Source organism: Ochotona curzoniae, unplaced genomic scaffold (genome assembly GCF_017591425.1).
Source record: "Ochotona curzoniae isolate NIBS_2020 unplaced genomic scaffold, NIBS_Ocur_1.0 contig_64, whole genome shotgun sequence".
NCBI classification, from domain to species: Eukaryota; Metazoa; Chordata; class Mammalia; order Lagomorpha; family Ochotonidae; genus Ochotona; species Ochotona curzoniae.
This window is the reverse complement of record NW_024466502.1, coordinates 10,668,788-10,685,280: the sequence shown is the minus strand read 5'-3', so window position 1 is coordinate 10,685,280 and position 16,493 is coordinate 10,668,788.

The window sequence follows — 16,493 nt, the reverse complement described above, 5'->3', positions numbered from 1 at the left end:
GTCTAATAGTCCAAGTGAGAATTCCGAATACTATGTTGAATAGTAGTGGCAGAAGTGGACATCCTTGTCTAGGTTCATATCTTAGTGGGAAAGCTTCATAGAACAGCTTTCTGGAACATTGTTCTGCCAGGCCATGTTTTTGTATGAGTAGATCTTTATCAACCTTCAGCTTTTTCTTCCAACAATACTTCTTGGAGATATATTTGTAACTATCCCATCCAAAATCCATTCCTGGATCCTGCCAGCACTTTATTATCTCCATAGTACTAACGGCAACTTGTCTAATTCTTTAATATTGCCATACTTTCAAAGTCCACTCTGACTTTTGGAGTGTAAGTTCCAGGAAAACAAAGAATACTTTAATATGACTTACCTTCTTTTTTAGAGATTGATTTTAATTATTTGGAAGACAGAGTTACAGAGAGAGAGAGAGAAATATCCTTGATCTACTGATTTACTCCGAGTATGACACAATGGTTAGGGTTGGCCACGGCTAAAGCCAGAAAGCTAAAACTCCATCTGGTTCTCCCATGTGGGTGGCTGGGGCTCAAACATTTGAGTCATCCTCTGCTGCTTTCCCAGGCATATGAGCAGTGAGCTAGATTATGAGCAAAACACCCGGGACTCAAACTTGTGTTAATATTGGATTCCAACATCTCAGCCAGTAGCCCAAACCGCAGCCAAAGTACTGGTCCTATCTATTACCTTTATATCTCAAAAGCTTATCATGATACCTTGCACATTGGTAGACTCCTTGCTGCATGATCACAAGAATTAAACTTAACGAAAAACTTTAATGAGCTCCTCAACTTACTTGGCACAGGTCAAGCCCTTTGGCATTCAGGCCTCTTTCATCCATCCTGCACCTTCTTCCAATATCTACCACTATAATCTTGGTACTGCTACTGTTATCAATTCCTAGATAACTTGTAATAAGACAGCTTCTCTCAGGATATGACCTCTATCTGGAATATTCTGCATATGGCTGTGTTTCTGAATAAATTAGGACTTATTTTGTCTGTGATGTCAACTGTCCCCAGTCCACCCAAGGGTACCAGCTCACATACTCACACACCCTCCTATCTATTCCAATATATCATAGCTTTCTACTTGAAATTCTGTTTCTCCCTTTTCAGCTTTATCCACTGTGTGTGCCTCAAAGACATATTGTCACTGTATCACCAGAATCTAGCAACTTACATAGCACATAATTAGTGTTCAGAATAATTTGTCAAATAAGCAGACAAATGAATAAATGGGCCTCTCTATAAACCTCTTAGAATAACTGCCTAAGATAACTCATTGCAATCAATATGTTGATAATTTTATGCTAGAAACTCAATATGGCGTACAGGGTGAATTAGTGTGATCTAAGCCATAGTACTAAAATTATAAATAATGGCATAATTATACTGGGTATCAGATGATTAGATGTGATAAGTGACTTGAAAAGGTTTAGGGTACATTTTCACTAATAGTTGATGCTTGGTAATCTTGGACATTTTTAATGTTGCCAATCTGCATGTGACTCGTGAAGATTCATTTCAGCTATGAGAGCCTCCTTTTCAGCAGCATGTTGCTTTCTCGCTAATGGCCCAGCAAGCATTGCTTTCTGCGTTCATTACGTGGGACACCATCAGTCAAAGGTAACTGGAGGATAATCTCCAAGGACATCCCTAGTTCTAGAAAGACAAATGTGTACAAGTGGCTGTACTCATTTCCGCCTAGAGAACATTTATTTTCAAATAATTTCAACATTAATGTATCCCTTGTTGTGTCTTATATCAATTCAATAAAACATAAACAAATGTAAACCATCTTTTGTGCCCTGCAAGGTTGAAACACTGCTCCTCTACATTTCTCTGTAGACAGAAAACCTCCAAAACAGGGAAAAATATGTATTATGATTGGGGTGTGGGACTGATAGGAGGCATATGCAGTGCAAGTCGGTCACAAACATCTCTCCAGTGAGCTTATGACTCACCGTTTCTATGCAGAGATATGAAGGTTGTAACCTAGTACCTTAGGAAGATATTCTGGAGGTAATAAAATTATACAATCCCTATCCTTCAATGTTTCATTGCCACTTAAAAATTACTTAGCACTCCTGTGTCATTTAGGCAAGCAAAATTTCATTTCAGTGGTTTAGAAAATGTTAATGAAGGGATTACTGTTTACAGAGGTGTAGGCAAGATAAAGGCAATCTGTTCAAAATATTGGGGCACAGAGATGAGCAAGACAGAGAGGCCATCGTTACCTTTAGGTCTGAAGGGTGGGAGTGGGAGACGTAGCAAAGTTGCTGGAGCTATGGAGGAAGATCCATGGCAGCAGCTAGAGCTACGAGGAGGGTCTCAGCAACTTCGACAAATAAGAATCCAAAGACGATGGGAAATCCAAAAGTACTTCAAAAATTTCATGAATTAAAAGATTAACTTATTTTCCATACAAGATGCATCTGAAAGCTATACACCCTCTTTTCACAATAGTGATTTTCCATGAACTTTTTGAAGCCTCCCTCCCCCAACCTCAGACTTCTTCCTGTGTGTCCAAAGTGGTACAGTCCACCAAGTGTCAACCTCTGGGTACAGAGAGAGGAAAAAGAAAAGGAAAATGAAACAAAATCTCACAATTCTAACTATGATATTGCTGTTAACAGCCAGCAATGTGTCACTTTATCAAAACACTTGAACCAGGGTCCTTATGAAGAAGGGACAGGTCTAATTTGGATCCTGGTTCAGGCAGTCCACATCCTCGGATCAGGCAGACCCCATGAGTTCGGCTTCTGATGACAGAGTTCTTGCTAGCATCCCACTCTGGAGAGAGCATGTGTGCCCGCTTACCTCTCTGATGACAAGTCCACCATAATTTAATTCTGGGGGCTCCTCCCCAATATCATAATCCAATCTCATAACTTCCCTGAGTCCCCACTTCCAGATACTGCACAACTACTTACAGTATCCACAGAAGATGTGAGAGACCAAGCCTTGAGCCATTGGACATTTGCAAAACATTCAGACCCATCTCCAAGCCGTAATAAACCCCTGTATAGCATGTCCAGAACCATCTCCACCTCCAGAATGGCCCTGGCCCCCACAAGGTTCTGAACAGTCCTGGAGAGATGCAATTTCAATTGAATGTCCCTCTAATACCCCTCTTGTGATCTTTGTTACCCAAATTGCTTACATAGACCAAGGGTCACCAATTACTTTGCTCCTTAAAGCTAGAATGTGGAATGCCAGGAAATTGCTTTCAGTGATACTGCAAATTAAAAAGCAGAGTCACAGAACCTCAAAAGACATTGATTATCCAGGCTGCTACTTGATGAGGGCAGTCAGCTGCCTCGTGTGCTAACTTGACAACCTGCAAATTCAGGTAAGTGCTTTTTTGTTTTGTTTTGTTTTCTCTAGCTTGGGTAACATGCACTTTATTTTTTAGATAGATAACTGTGTTGATATTATGCTTCTAGTTTTATTTTTTTTTTAATTTTGTCCTCTATATGCGCAGTTATTCTATTTTCTCCCCTACCCTTTTACTAAAACAGAACAATCTGAAGAATGATTTTATAATCTCCGTAATAGTTGGATTTTGTAAGTGAAACTCTGCATTACACATCCTGGGCTAAAAGATCGTCTCTAGTTCCCAGGTATTGAGTTTGCATGCTTTACTCCGTTAGTGTTTCAAACTCAGCTTCGTATTTATTCGTTTTCCTGGAATGATATTGAGAATCTCTAGACAGTTTTCTGCTGCAATTGGTTTTCTTTTCATTTGTCACAGAGATCATTTTTCATTCATTCAAGCAATTTTTGGTTAACTGTTTTTTCCAGTGAATTGTGTTTATTTTCTCTGCTTTCTTCTAAAACTTAACTCCCTTTAGAAAAATCACACACAATATGTGTTCTTTAATGTACAAATTTACTGCTGCTTTGTTTGAAGTATTTATGAGTTTTCTAATTTTTGCTTTAGTGATGTAGTGTTTCACTGGAGAATGACACTATTGGTTATTTAGATTCTATCAGGACCCAATTAAGCTAGTTAAGGTTATTAACTAAAGTATTTGTCTTATATTCAGCTTGAGTTTTTCTTTTTTCTTCTCATTCATGTATTAATTCCCCACTTCTATGCTTGCTACAAATGTTTAGCAAATTCAGACCCTGTAGTCAGAAAAATTTTAGAATAAATAATGCACACAATGTCTCCTGCCCAGACTTCTTTGCTGAAACTCAGACTTGTCTTAAGCTTCCTTTCTGTGGGCATCAAGGAGGCGTCTTTGTTATTGGATCATCTTTGACGTATGGATCATCTTGACTGGACCACCATGTGTCCAACTACTGGTGTTTACATGAGAGTGACTTTGGATGAGATTTATCTTCACGTTGGTGGGCTGAGTAAAGCAGGTGGTCTGCTGCAATGGAGGTGAATTTTATCTAATCAGTTAAAAACCTAAACAGAAGGAGACTGGCCTTGCTCAAGGAAGAGCGAAAGCTCCCATTGATGCTCTGTGCCTGAGAGCGTTGGTTTTCTCCCTGCCTTGGCCTCAGACTCTAACAAGGGTGCTTCCTGGGCCTCAAGTTGCTGGCTTGAAGACTGGAACTGCCAGCACTGGCTCTCTCGGGCATCAGGCCTTCAGAGATGAACACTGAGTGCAAACCCTGGGCTCTCCCGGATGTCCCATGCGTGATTTACCCTGCAGACCTTGAAACGTGATTTCATGACCATGTAAGGCAATTCTTTAAAGTGCAGCTTTTTAAAAAATGTATTGATTTTTATTTGAAAGGGAGATTTACAGAGATAAGGAGAGACAGACAGAGAAAGATCTTTCATCCACTGGCTCACTCCCCCAGTGGCTGCATGGCCAAAGATAAGCCGATCTAAAGCTGGGAGTCAGGAATGTCTACATAGTGTCCTGCATGGGTGCGGGTTCCCCAAGGACTTCACTGCTCTCCCAGACCATCATCAGAAGCTGGAACGGAATTGGAGCAGATGGGACACAAACCAGTGCCATTATGGAATGCCAGCAGATGCAGGTAAAGGATTAGCCTGATGAGCCATCACACCAGTCCCATAGTGCATCTTTTTGTATGTGTGTGTAAACACACACACACACACACACACACACACACACACACACTATTTGCTTTGTTTCTGTGGAGGACTATAATATAGCACCTTAGACACAGCAAGTCTTCAATCAAATTTTTGAATCTCCACAAATCTCCCACTTATTCCACATCTCACTAAGGACAGTTCCATCCTCCTTAGAGCCATCCTTCGCTTTCTTTCTATCACATTCTACAACACTTCAGGAAGACTCATTGAGTCTGTGCGCAAAATATAAACAGCCTCTCTCCACTGATTGCCGTCTTTCCTGCTACTTCCCTGACTCAACTCACCTTCTTCAAGGATCCACAGCCTCCCCAGCGGCTTCTACTCCCACCAGAGCTCTCTGTTGTCTCCTTGCATTGTAAATCAGTGCAAACAAAAAGTCTTACAAGTTGCTTGTAGAAGTCAACTATGATTTTCCCACTGCTTTTCTGACCTCAGCCACTTCCACAATCCCTATGCCCACATGCGCTAGTCATGCTGGTCTCTGTGTCATCCCTCCTGTTTCAGGCTTTTGAGTGTCCTGTTGTCTCTCTTCCTGGTTGTTCATCCTCCAGAGATCAGATAACCAGATCCTCTGTTTCTTTCATGAATCTATTCAAACCCTTTCCTAATCATCCTTCTGAAAATGGCCGCCATCCTCAAAGCTCGTGTTCCTTGGATATAAATCCTAGCCCTTCCATTTACAAGTCTGGTGATCCTTGGCAAGTCACCTCACCTTTCTTTGACCTCTTCTTCATAACTGGAAATGCAACCATGCAGTTTTAGATGGTTCTGGGAATTATGTGATCATCACAGAGTGCAATTACACAATCCTAGATGCTTCAGGTCAGTCACATCACCTCTTGGTATAATTAATGCAGTAAACATGAGATGCATATCACAGCATGGGACTAAGCAGGGAACTGTGTTAAGGCTAGGAGGGACTCATTCTAAAGTGGTGATAGAAATGATGGTATATAGGCAAGCATTTGTCCCAGCAGTTAAGATGCTGATTAGGAAGCCATGTCTTACATTGGGAGCCTGGGTTCTGGCTCCTGATTCTGCCACCCCAGCATTAAAGACACTGGGAGGATGTGGTGATGGTGCAGGTAGCTGGATTCCCTCCACCCATTTGGGAGACCTGAACTGAGTTGCTGACTCCTGCATATGGTCCTTGCCAGCCCCAGCTGTTCTGGCCATGTGGACAGTGATTCTACAAACAGAAGCTGCATCTCTCTGTCTGCCTTTCCCTGTCTTTGTGCATCTGCAGTAAATAATAAATGTTTAACTTTAAGAAAAATATGCTATGGTGAATACATAAGCAATTACTTTGTCATTTATTATCAGTATCAAGTGTTATGTACTTTACACATAGTTTTACTACTGTGATTCTCTAGGATTGGTAGCGCAATAAGTGTGTTTATACCAGCATCATCAAATACTAGGAAATAATGTAATGTGAGTATTAATGTTTAAATGTCTCCAGTGCCACCAGAATGGGGACGTTCTCAGCTCCATTATAATTTTATGGGGCCACTGCTGTACCCGTGGCCCATCACTGCTTGGTATGTTATGTAGCACCGACTGAATGAGTAATAATGTCTGTTGCTTGGGTTGTTGTGTGTACCAAAAGGAATACTATGCATCATGCTTAGCAGGGACCTCTCACATGAAGTGCCTTAATACATGGAATCTCTCTTTAAGCAGGAAAAATCTGGGAGTGGCATTTTTGGTACAGAAATCAGAGAAGGCAACTTCCTAAGAGGTGGGAAAGCACAGAATGAGACCTATAGAGCGCAAAAACTTCTGTCCTTTCTAAACGTTGGGTCACACAGAGGAAAAAATGACAGGATGATGAAAGCAAAGTGGGTTGCAGCCTGGCTGTTGAAGAACTTGAGTGGCAGCCACAAGTGGTGTCAACAAATCACAGGAAGTATTGAGTAGGAAGTGTGGCTGTAATGACATGATGGGAATCAACTGACTCTAATCAGAAAAAAGAGAGGATTAAGATAACCATGTGCAACCCAGTAGTATATGCCTCAGGTCTGCACTTTCTAGAAAGTTATTTAATCTAAAACCTCAGTCTCCTCCTCCTGTCTTACGTTTCCAACTGCTGGGCAGTGGATTGAAGGTCTCTCTCTATCTCTGTCTCTCCTCACTACAAAACTGCCTTTCAAATTTAAAAAAAAAATGCTTTTTAAAGAAAATCTGGACTTGGAAGTTCAGCAATGGAACTATGGGTAAAGCATTCTAATATGCATATTGGTGGTGCGTGAAATAGCCAATTTTTAAAATTTCCCTTTGATTTTTATTTCTATAATTGTGAGAATTTGTTTATTGTTGGTAAAGTAAAAATATACCACAAAGCTCAAAATCAATGATGCTGGATTTCATTAAGTGTCAAATTCATCTTCTGTTAACCTTGTAATGATCAAATAAAATGAAAACCTCCAGAACTGTTTAATGTTTGACCCTTCAGTCTTAATGAGCAGAACAGTGCTTTGTTACTATGGTGGCACATCAGGAAAGATCAGATACAATTTCATACTTGGTAATCAAATCATTGGCCAATTCTGAGACTATTAAATTTAGAGTTTCCTTTTCCTTCAAGAATTAAATGAAGTGCAGTTTTAGAAAAGTTTTTCTGCTTCATGGCACTATTATGTCAGTCAAGGTTTGACTAAAATCAGAACTGCTGTTATTTGATAAAACTGAGTTTCTTAAGGGGCGAGCAGCACGGCTCAATAGGCTAGTTGTCCACCTGCAAATGTCAGCAGCCATGCAGGTCCCAGCTGCTTCACTTTCAATTCAGCTCTGTGCTCATCACCCAGGAAAACAGTGGAGGATGACGCAGGTCCTTGGGCCCCTGCATCCATGTGGGAGACCTGGAGAACTTCTGGTTTCACATCAGCTCAGCTCTGGGCATTGTGGCTCTTTGAGGAGTGTACCAGTGAGTGGAAAATCTCTGTCTCTCCTCTCTATAAATCTGCTTCCCCAAGAAAAAGAAATCTGAAAAAAAAATAAAAACTAAAAGTTCCTTAAGCAACTGTAAGTGTTGTTGACTCTGAATAAACAACTGAACCTGAAGTGTGGAGATGTGGGCTTTGCCCAGAATGGAGGAGAAAGCTGGGTGTGGTGGAGAATAGAGGCAAACGGGAGCCAAGACTGGTGACCTGGAGCCCCAGGGTGTCACCTGGAACCTGTGAGATCAACTGGAACCCAAACTGATCTCTCCACAGCTGGAATCTTGGTGCTAGGGGATCTGCTTGTAAGCTGGCGCCATTTGGGGCCCCTGCACTTAGCCTTAGAGCAGTTGATGGTGCAAATCTGTTGCGAGCTGGAGAAGCAATTGGTTGAGTTGCTTAGGTAAGCACCCCAATCAGCAGGGTTGGCAGATATGCATAGTCTGTCACAGTGCCTGCAGTTCTGCTGTGACATCAGAGTGTAGGAGAGATGGTGGCTGGTCCACTGCACATCGCACATCAAATGTTGCTGCCAGCACCAAGTCAGAACCATACAAGGAAAGGAATCTGGGGAAGCACAGTTTCCACTTGGCTAAATTGACACACCATGCTGGTAAGAATTTATACTCATAATATTTACATTTTATACATCATCACCCTGTATCAAATGTTAATAGATATTGAAAAACAAAGAAGCCTCTTAGATTACTGTTTTCATGATTTGACTGCAAATAATTTTAAAGAAATTTGAATTGAAATTCTTTACTGTTACTAATATTTGAGTATCGTATTTTATATCCTAGCACCTACTGATACCACCAAATAATGAATAAAGCAACTGTGGAGCGTTTAGAAGTGAGCAGAACTGTTGCACTGTTATGTGCATAGGAAGCACCTTGCTGTACTCCACATTCATGTAAATAAATTCTAGTTGCTTTAGGAGGTGAATTAAATCTCCCGTAGGAAAACCAGCGCTGCCTGACATTCCCCCAAGGTCCTGCAATATGCAGTGCTGCCACTCCCTGCAGCCCTGCTTTTGTTTATGAAAGTCATCATCCATCCTTCGGTTTTTCTCCTACTTACGACCTCAGACTCTCTTCTCTGTCTACAGTCATTTCCCCTCTCTCACTCATTAAGCTAATGGACTGGAGAGAGAGAGAGAGACTTTCTTGGAAAGCTACCCCTTCCTTGAGTCCCTGAGTGATGAGCTTTTAATGATCTGTTGCTTTCTTCTTGGTGAAACAAGTGAGAGTTAGAGTCACCTTCCTACAGTAAAAAAGTGGGACTTCAAAAGACCACTTTTGCTTCAGAAATGCGTAAGGCCTCCCATCGGATTAGTTCTTCTTTCCTTGTATTACACAGCAAATCAATCACACTTAGGCACTTCCACTTCACTCACTCAACTATGCTTTGCGTTCTGTAAAAAGTAATAGTTTCTCTTCATGTATTATTTAGAAACCACTTCAGACACACATCTTGCCAGACACAAAGGTAGGCACATGACTGTAAGGGTGGATAAATTGATTGCCGGACGGTGGATGGGCAGATCACACATTGAGCATCAGAGAGGAATGCAGGCTTTTTAAAAAATCATTTTAATCTATCATTCCTTCTAATATCAATGTTTATTTTTTCTGAAATATAGAAATATTTGTCCACTAAGGAAATTTTACTAAGTATATAAAATCATTTCTGAGCTATAAAATTCAAAAAGTGCTAAAATTAGGAAATTCTGAATTATAAATCCCTGATAATTTGAAGCCTTTATCGCATATAATTGCATAGGTTATCTATTGAAGCCCAGGGCCAAAGCTTAAACCTTCCATTTCTATTGTGCCAATGGGAAATATACAAACCTAAACAACTTTTAAGCAAAACACTCTCATCTAATCAAATATTACTTAAGTGTTAAAGGTGGAATACAAATGATGTGATTAGTGAGTTGGTAGAGTTATTCTTCCGTGTATCAAATCACATTACACCTGCAAAACTACAGCCTTGTAGTTAAACCACAGTTTGAGGCTGTGCATTTTACATCGGGGCTTTGAATTCATGATTCCCACTATATCTATATGTGATAGCAAGACATTATGGTTGTATTTTAAGCTTCTCTTTTACCAATAAGCCTGAAATGTCTATTAACACAGTGACGTGATATTTTGTCTTTACTTCAAAATAACATTATGCAGGGTAAAAACTGATAAAATGGAACTAGTCTTAGGTGATAATTAATAAAGCTGGATGAGGCACTTATGAGGGCTTATATTGGCATTCTCATTATTAATGTTACCATACAGATTTTTCCGCGGGATGGTTAAGTTTTAAAAATGGTGCCAGGAGTTGGTGTTGTACTGTAGCAAGGAAACCTAGCACCTGTGGCATAGCTGTCCTGTACAGGTACCAGTTCATGTCCCGGATGCTCCGTTTTTGATCCAAACCCCTAGTAGTGTCCTGGGAGAAGTAGCAAAAGATGTAACAAGTGTTTGAATTCTTATCATCCATCTGTGAGACCTGGATGGAGCTCCTGGCTTCCTTGTATCAGTTTGAATGTCTATTCAACACAGGACAGGAAGTTCCAGCCAGAGCAATTAGTCCAGAGGAAGAAAGAATGGACATTCAAACTGATAACAAGGAAGCCAAATTATCCCTCTTTGCAGACAACGTGATGTTAAATAGTAAAAAACTAAAAAACTAAAAGCTCCACCAAAAAAACCCCTGTTAGAATTGATAAGAAATTTAGTAAAGTTGCAGGTTACAAAATCAATATACAAAAACAGTGACATTCCCACAAACTAGCTGGAAAAAAAAAAATCAAGTGCTCCCACTTATAATTGCTACGAACGTACCTACAAGTAGATTTAACCGAGGAGAGAGATACCTGCGATGTAAATTCTAAGGCATTGATGAGAGAAATTGAAGAGGACACACAGACATGGAAAGATATTAGTGTGCTTGGAGTGGAAAAATGAACATTGTTAAAAATGCCCATCCCACCCCAAGTGATCCACAGATTCCATATGATCTCCTCCATAGACCAATGACATCCTTAATACTCCGTAACACTCATGGAACTGCCAAAGACCCCAAAAGACACAACCATCATGAGCACAATGAACAAAGCTCTATACACCACAATATTAGACTACAAAGCTATGAGAGTTGAAAAGTTCATGCATTTTAACTGGCAAGACTATGCTCCTCGCCCACCTATGTCTGCCTTCTGAATTCCAACTGTGGTTTCGAGGATCTGATTTATCCAGCCACTGATAGCAGTGACACTTTCTGGGAGACAACTGCCACGTGTGAACTTCTGCAGATTATGTCTCAACACACTAAGTGCCACTTTCATGTGAAGGATGCACAGGTGAGATGAGCAGTGAAATGTGTTCTAGGATCCTGGGGTTTGTCTGCAAGAGAGCTGAAGGTCTGGACTTGGATAAAGAACTCCAATCAGTTATTACAAGTCTTAGAAAGTTCACTTAAAGTGATGTGGGGAGGACGGCATAGTGATTAAGAAGCCCCTTGGGTACCAACATCCCATATTGGAGTGTTTGGGTCTGAGTCGCAGCTGTTACTGAGTCCAGTATCTTGCTAAGATATGCTCTGGGAGGCAGCAAGTGCTAGCTAAAGAAACCAGGTCTTTGCTACCCCATGGGAGATCCGACCTGGCTGTTGATGGCACCTGCAGAATGAACCAGTGAATGGAATTTCTCTTTCTTTCTGTCTCTGTCCCTTTGCTTTTCTAATACAGAGATTCAAATACATTCAAAAAACACGTTTAACAAAACCTAGATGTGTATAAGCAATCCAAAGTGCTGGCAAAGTATTACCAAGATGAGAAACGCATAGCTTTATTTTCTTAAACATACAAATGGTGTGTGTGTGTTTGTGTGTGTGTGTGTGTGTGTGTGTGTGTGTGTGTGTGTAGGTCTATTTGCATGTATTGTTTAAATTTGCAATTTAAGAAAGAAAACAGACTCTACTTTCTTAGGAATGATTAAAAACTACGTTAATTATGTATCAGTTAAATGATAGAGCAGCTTGTAATTTTTTCCTCTTCAAGAGTAGAAAGTGGATCCCTTCCCCCCGCCAACCTCTTCCAGCCTGACTCACCAGCTTTGGGTGCTGGTGCTCCAAGCCAATGCAGGTGCCTACGAAGGGACGCAGTGGAGCCCACAGAGTGCCCATTCTGTGTAAGTGACAGCACCAAGTTCCTCTGCCATTTCTTCCTGACACTGATGTACCTGCTTAACAAGAAGTTGGGGTCTGTAAGTGCTGCATTGCACAGCCTGCGAAACAGGTCATTTCTGCTGAGTTCCAATTCGCATCCATTTACCCCCCTTGGAAAAAGAAAGCTCTCATTGAAATAAAATCTGTCAAAAGGCGACAGATGTTTTTCTTGGATATGGAATTAAGTAAACAGTTAAGACAGTGGAGCTTTTACTAAGATGATTTAATAAAGCTCATTAATGTTGTTGATTTTAATAGCTGACCCAGATAGAATGTGCAGTCCAACCCTACTCAACAGAAATGCGCCATCAAAATGGATTGACATATTAAAGGCACTGCCCATGTTAAATTTTCATTGCAGATTTAATAAAATTTGTTAAAGCAAAAAAAAAGGTAAAGAAAAAAACCTTGGAAATATTGAAAAACAATTTGGGTTCATTTCCCCTTACTTTCTAATCTAAATGCAATGTTCAGCCCACTTTAACAGGAAACGATTAATAGCCTTGCTGTTATGAATAAACAAAAACAACAACCTGGAGTTACCTTTGAGATTAGAGATCAAAGCTATTAAGTCAATCAGTGAATAATAACGGATGATGCTTCCAGCAAACATCCTTTTGTCTCTCTCGGTTGTGTCCTGATAATGAATCATAAGAAAGAATTTGACCCAGCAGAACTTTCCCTGTGTCTGAATGGTACTTTACACAATTCAGGCCACTTGGATGTTTTCTATTTTCAACTTCCATGTCTGTCACTCGTCTTTCATCACAAGCTGCTGAGATTATCACACAATTTAGATGATGAGTTTGTGATTCATTTTCATCTATTAAGATCTCTTGGCCCTCCTTCAGCTTTATAGGAGTGAAAGAGCAGCAGTGAATTAGGTTGTACATTTTATTTCATTCCAGTAGCTCCTGACAGTTAATAATCAGGCCTGAGCTGTGAAACTTACAAAATGTGAGAATTAAGCTGTGAATTATAATAAAAACAACTGGCAACATCGTTTAAACATTTATTATTTTCTGAGCACCTACTCCTTTAACACCGTGCAAATATCCAGTGGGGATGAATGTTTCTCCATGGGAGAAATAAAGAATCCTAGGACCGGAGCAGAGTAACCAGCTCGTACGGGAGCCATGGGATTTGAACCTGAGTTCTGAGGGGAGTTCTGAGTTCTGACATTATCCCAAGTGCAGGCAGAAGGGCCAGTGAACACGTGACTCTTGGAGTCTACAATATGGGGTCAGAGTTAAAGCTGTGCCACCAGTGTGACCTTGAAGAAACTGTTTACCTATGTCTCACTTTTCCACATGTAAAAATAAATTGAATCAAACAAGCTCTGGCTACAGGCTTGTCCCTTAAGTAAGAGTGTTCTTCATCCAGCCCCTCTGTTCAGCACTTCCTCCCCTGAGCCTAGGATCACACTTTTCTCCGTACTGGCTTGCAGGTTGTTGTGAAACCCAATTCATCGTACAGATAGAGGGCACATTAACCCCTGCGAGTGGTCAGTTGCAGCGTGCAAATTGTGATGGATGTTATGAACACGCTAATCAAGACAGCCAAAGCAGGAAATAGTCTTAAATCACATAGACAATTATTGTTGATTAACCTTGTTTTTCCCTGTATGTCTGTATTTCCAAAAGTGAATTTTTATATTAACAAGAGGTATCAAACAAAAAGAAAAAGTTTGAGGAGAAAAAAAACTAACAATTATTTCTTGCAGGACTTCTCAGAGCCTTTAATTATTACACAGACGTTGGTCTCCAAGTGGGCAAGGTTTTCCAAACACAGAAGAACCTCTTTTTTAAATCATTACTATTATTTTACAATAATAAATTGTACAGGCTCTGGGATTCACTCCCCTTTCTCTAAATTCCCTCTTCCCCCACTGATTTCCCCCATATAATTACAGTATTATAGCCCTTCATAAGCAGTCACAGGTCCATCATTTTGCCATTTAAGTATATCCTTACATTGTAGGTGTAGACGATGGCAATGAGTTCAGCATCCTATTGTCAATGTATATTTCACAGTTTCTTTGGGAGTTCATCTTTGACTTGGAAGTAGAGATGCTATTTCATGGCATCTTCACATTTGGTTATGATAGTTTCTATTACACAGGTAATCTACCTCCCCTTAAATGAAAATCCATAAGACGAAATCAACCACAGGAAAAGAAATAGAAAATTTATGACAACATGAGGTTAAATAACATGCTGCTGAATGACCAATATGTAACTGAAGAAATGAAGAAAATCAAAAACCTTCTTGAAGAAAGCAAGGCTACTGTGTGACCTATGTGTCACTGAAAAAATTAATAAGAAAAAATGAATATAAACACAAAAATATTAGAACCCATGAAATGTAGGGAAAAGGACCTTTATAATATCTTCTCTCCCGAGACCTTACAGAGGAGCTTGGGGAACTCCTCTGTCAGGATGTAGCCCCTGCAGGTGAGCATAAGAACCAAGGCTGAGAGCTGCCCACACCAGGCTAGGTTACAGTACCTGCCAGCATACCTGTGGGTCCGGACTGGGTATGACCCAGGCCAGGCTGGGCCAGTTCATAACACCTATTTGCAGATCTGAGAACCAGGACAAGGTTCAGGACAGGCCAATTCTGGCCACAATGCCAACCAGTTCACATTACAGCTGGGACCAGGGACTGGCTAGGCTGGGCTGCAGCACCCACCAGCATGGGCTGGAACCAGATGCAGATCAGACCAGGAAACAGCACCTGCCAGCAATGCTAAGGTCAGGTGGACCATGCCAGACTGGGCCACAGAACCCACCAGCACACGTGAGATTGAGGAGAGGGAGTAGGAGCCCAGGAACTTGGAGCAGCATGGGCTCCCCTGCTGGGCCACTGCTCCCACTGGCAAGTGTGAGATCTGAGACTGGGAGAGATCAGGCCAGACAGGGCTGCAATGCCTGTTGGCCTGCATGTTGGCTGGGTTGGGAGGAAAGCCAAACTGGGCTAACCAGCTATTCCTACTCGTGCATGCATGGCCAGTGTAGGTGCAGGCTGGTCGGGCTTTGCTGTGGCATTGGCTGGCAAGTGCTGGAACTAGGGGCAAATCCTGTCAAGCTAGATTGCAGAACCACCTGAAGAGTACAAGATCCAAAACTAGGAGTGGGCCCCATAGGGAAACCCCGGACACCTTTGATGGGCTTCAACTCCCAGGTAACCATTAGAACCAGGGCTGGGTGTGGACATGGTTAGATAGGTGGTAGCATCCGTTGGCATGAGTGTGAACCGGATAGTGGAGTCAACTAGATAATGGATTCCAATGCCATTAATGTATATGAGAGCTGAATGGGATGTGGGATAGACTGAATCAGTCTGCTGCAAATACTGGCAAGCACAGGAACCAAGGATGAGGGGTAGGAATATTGGTGACTATTGAGAATTGTCACCCCAACTAGGCTATAGCTCCTGCGGTATACCTGAGGGCCGAGTATGTGGTGGCCTGGGTTGGGTTGGGCTGCAGCATCCATTGTTTTACATAAGAGATGAGGATAAAGACAGAAATGACCCAGCAATTGCAACTACGTGTGTGCCTTGGCAAATGTGGGTAACAGACTGAACCTGACCCTGTACTGTCAAGTACACTGTCAGGTCTATGATCGCCTTGGATAAAGTGGGCTCAGAACTCCAACCATGGAGAGAATCATAGGATCTTTGGAATAACCGTGGAGTGAATGTGTCAGAACTGGCCTTCCCAAGTGGCTAAGATGGAGTAGTAGATGGCATGCCCAGACGTGCATGGAGGAGTTGGCAGTCCATTGAGGCCTGCAGAGGACATCTAAGACCATAGCAGAGGAACAAAGACAGAAAAAATAAGGTAACAATCCTAGCTAAGTGTTTGTAGCAAATATCTGGACGAATGGAGACTCTAAGCTGGACTATGTCAGCCAATGAACCTTGGAAGGATTTACTTATCCTTCCATCTGCAAAATCAAAAGCATTTCAGAACTATTGAAACCACTTAAACTGAACCCTCAAAGCATGCTCCACATCAGAGACCCTGTGATGGCACCAGGTGGCTGTTCCCCAACCCTGGGTACTGAGGTGGTTGGGAGGCTAGGTGTGACTTCTCCCCTTATCTCCTCCCCTTCCCCCAGATACAGGAGGAAGAAAAAAACTTGGAAACAACGGTCTCACCCATTTTCCCCTAATCTTCGGCCCTTCCCACCCTAATCATCTATGTAAACATTA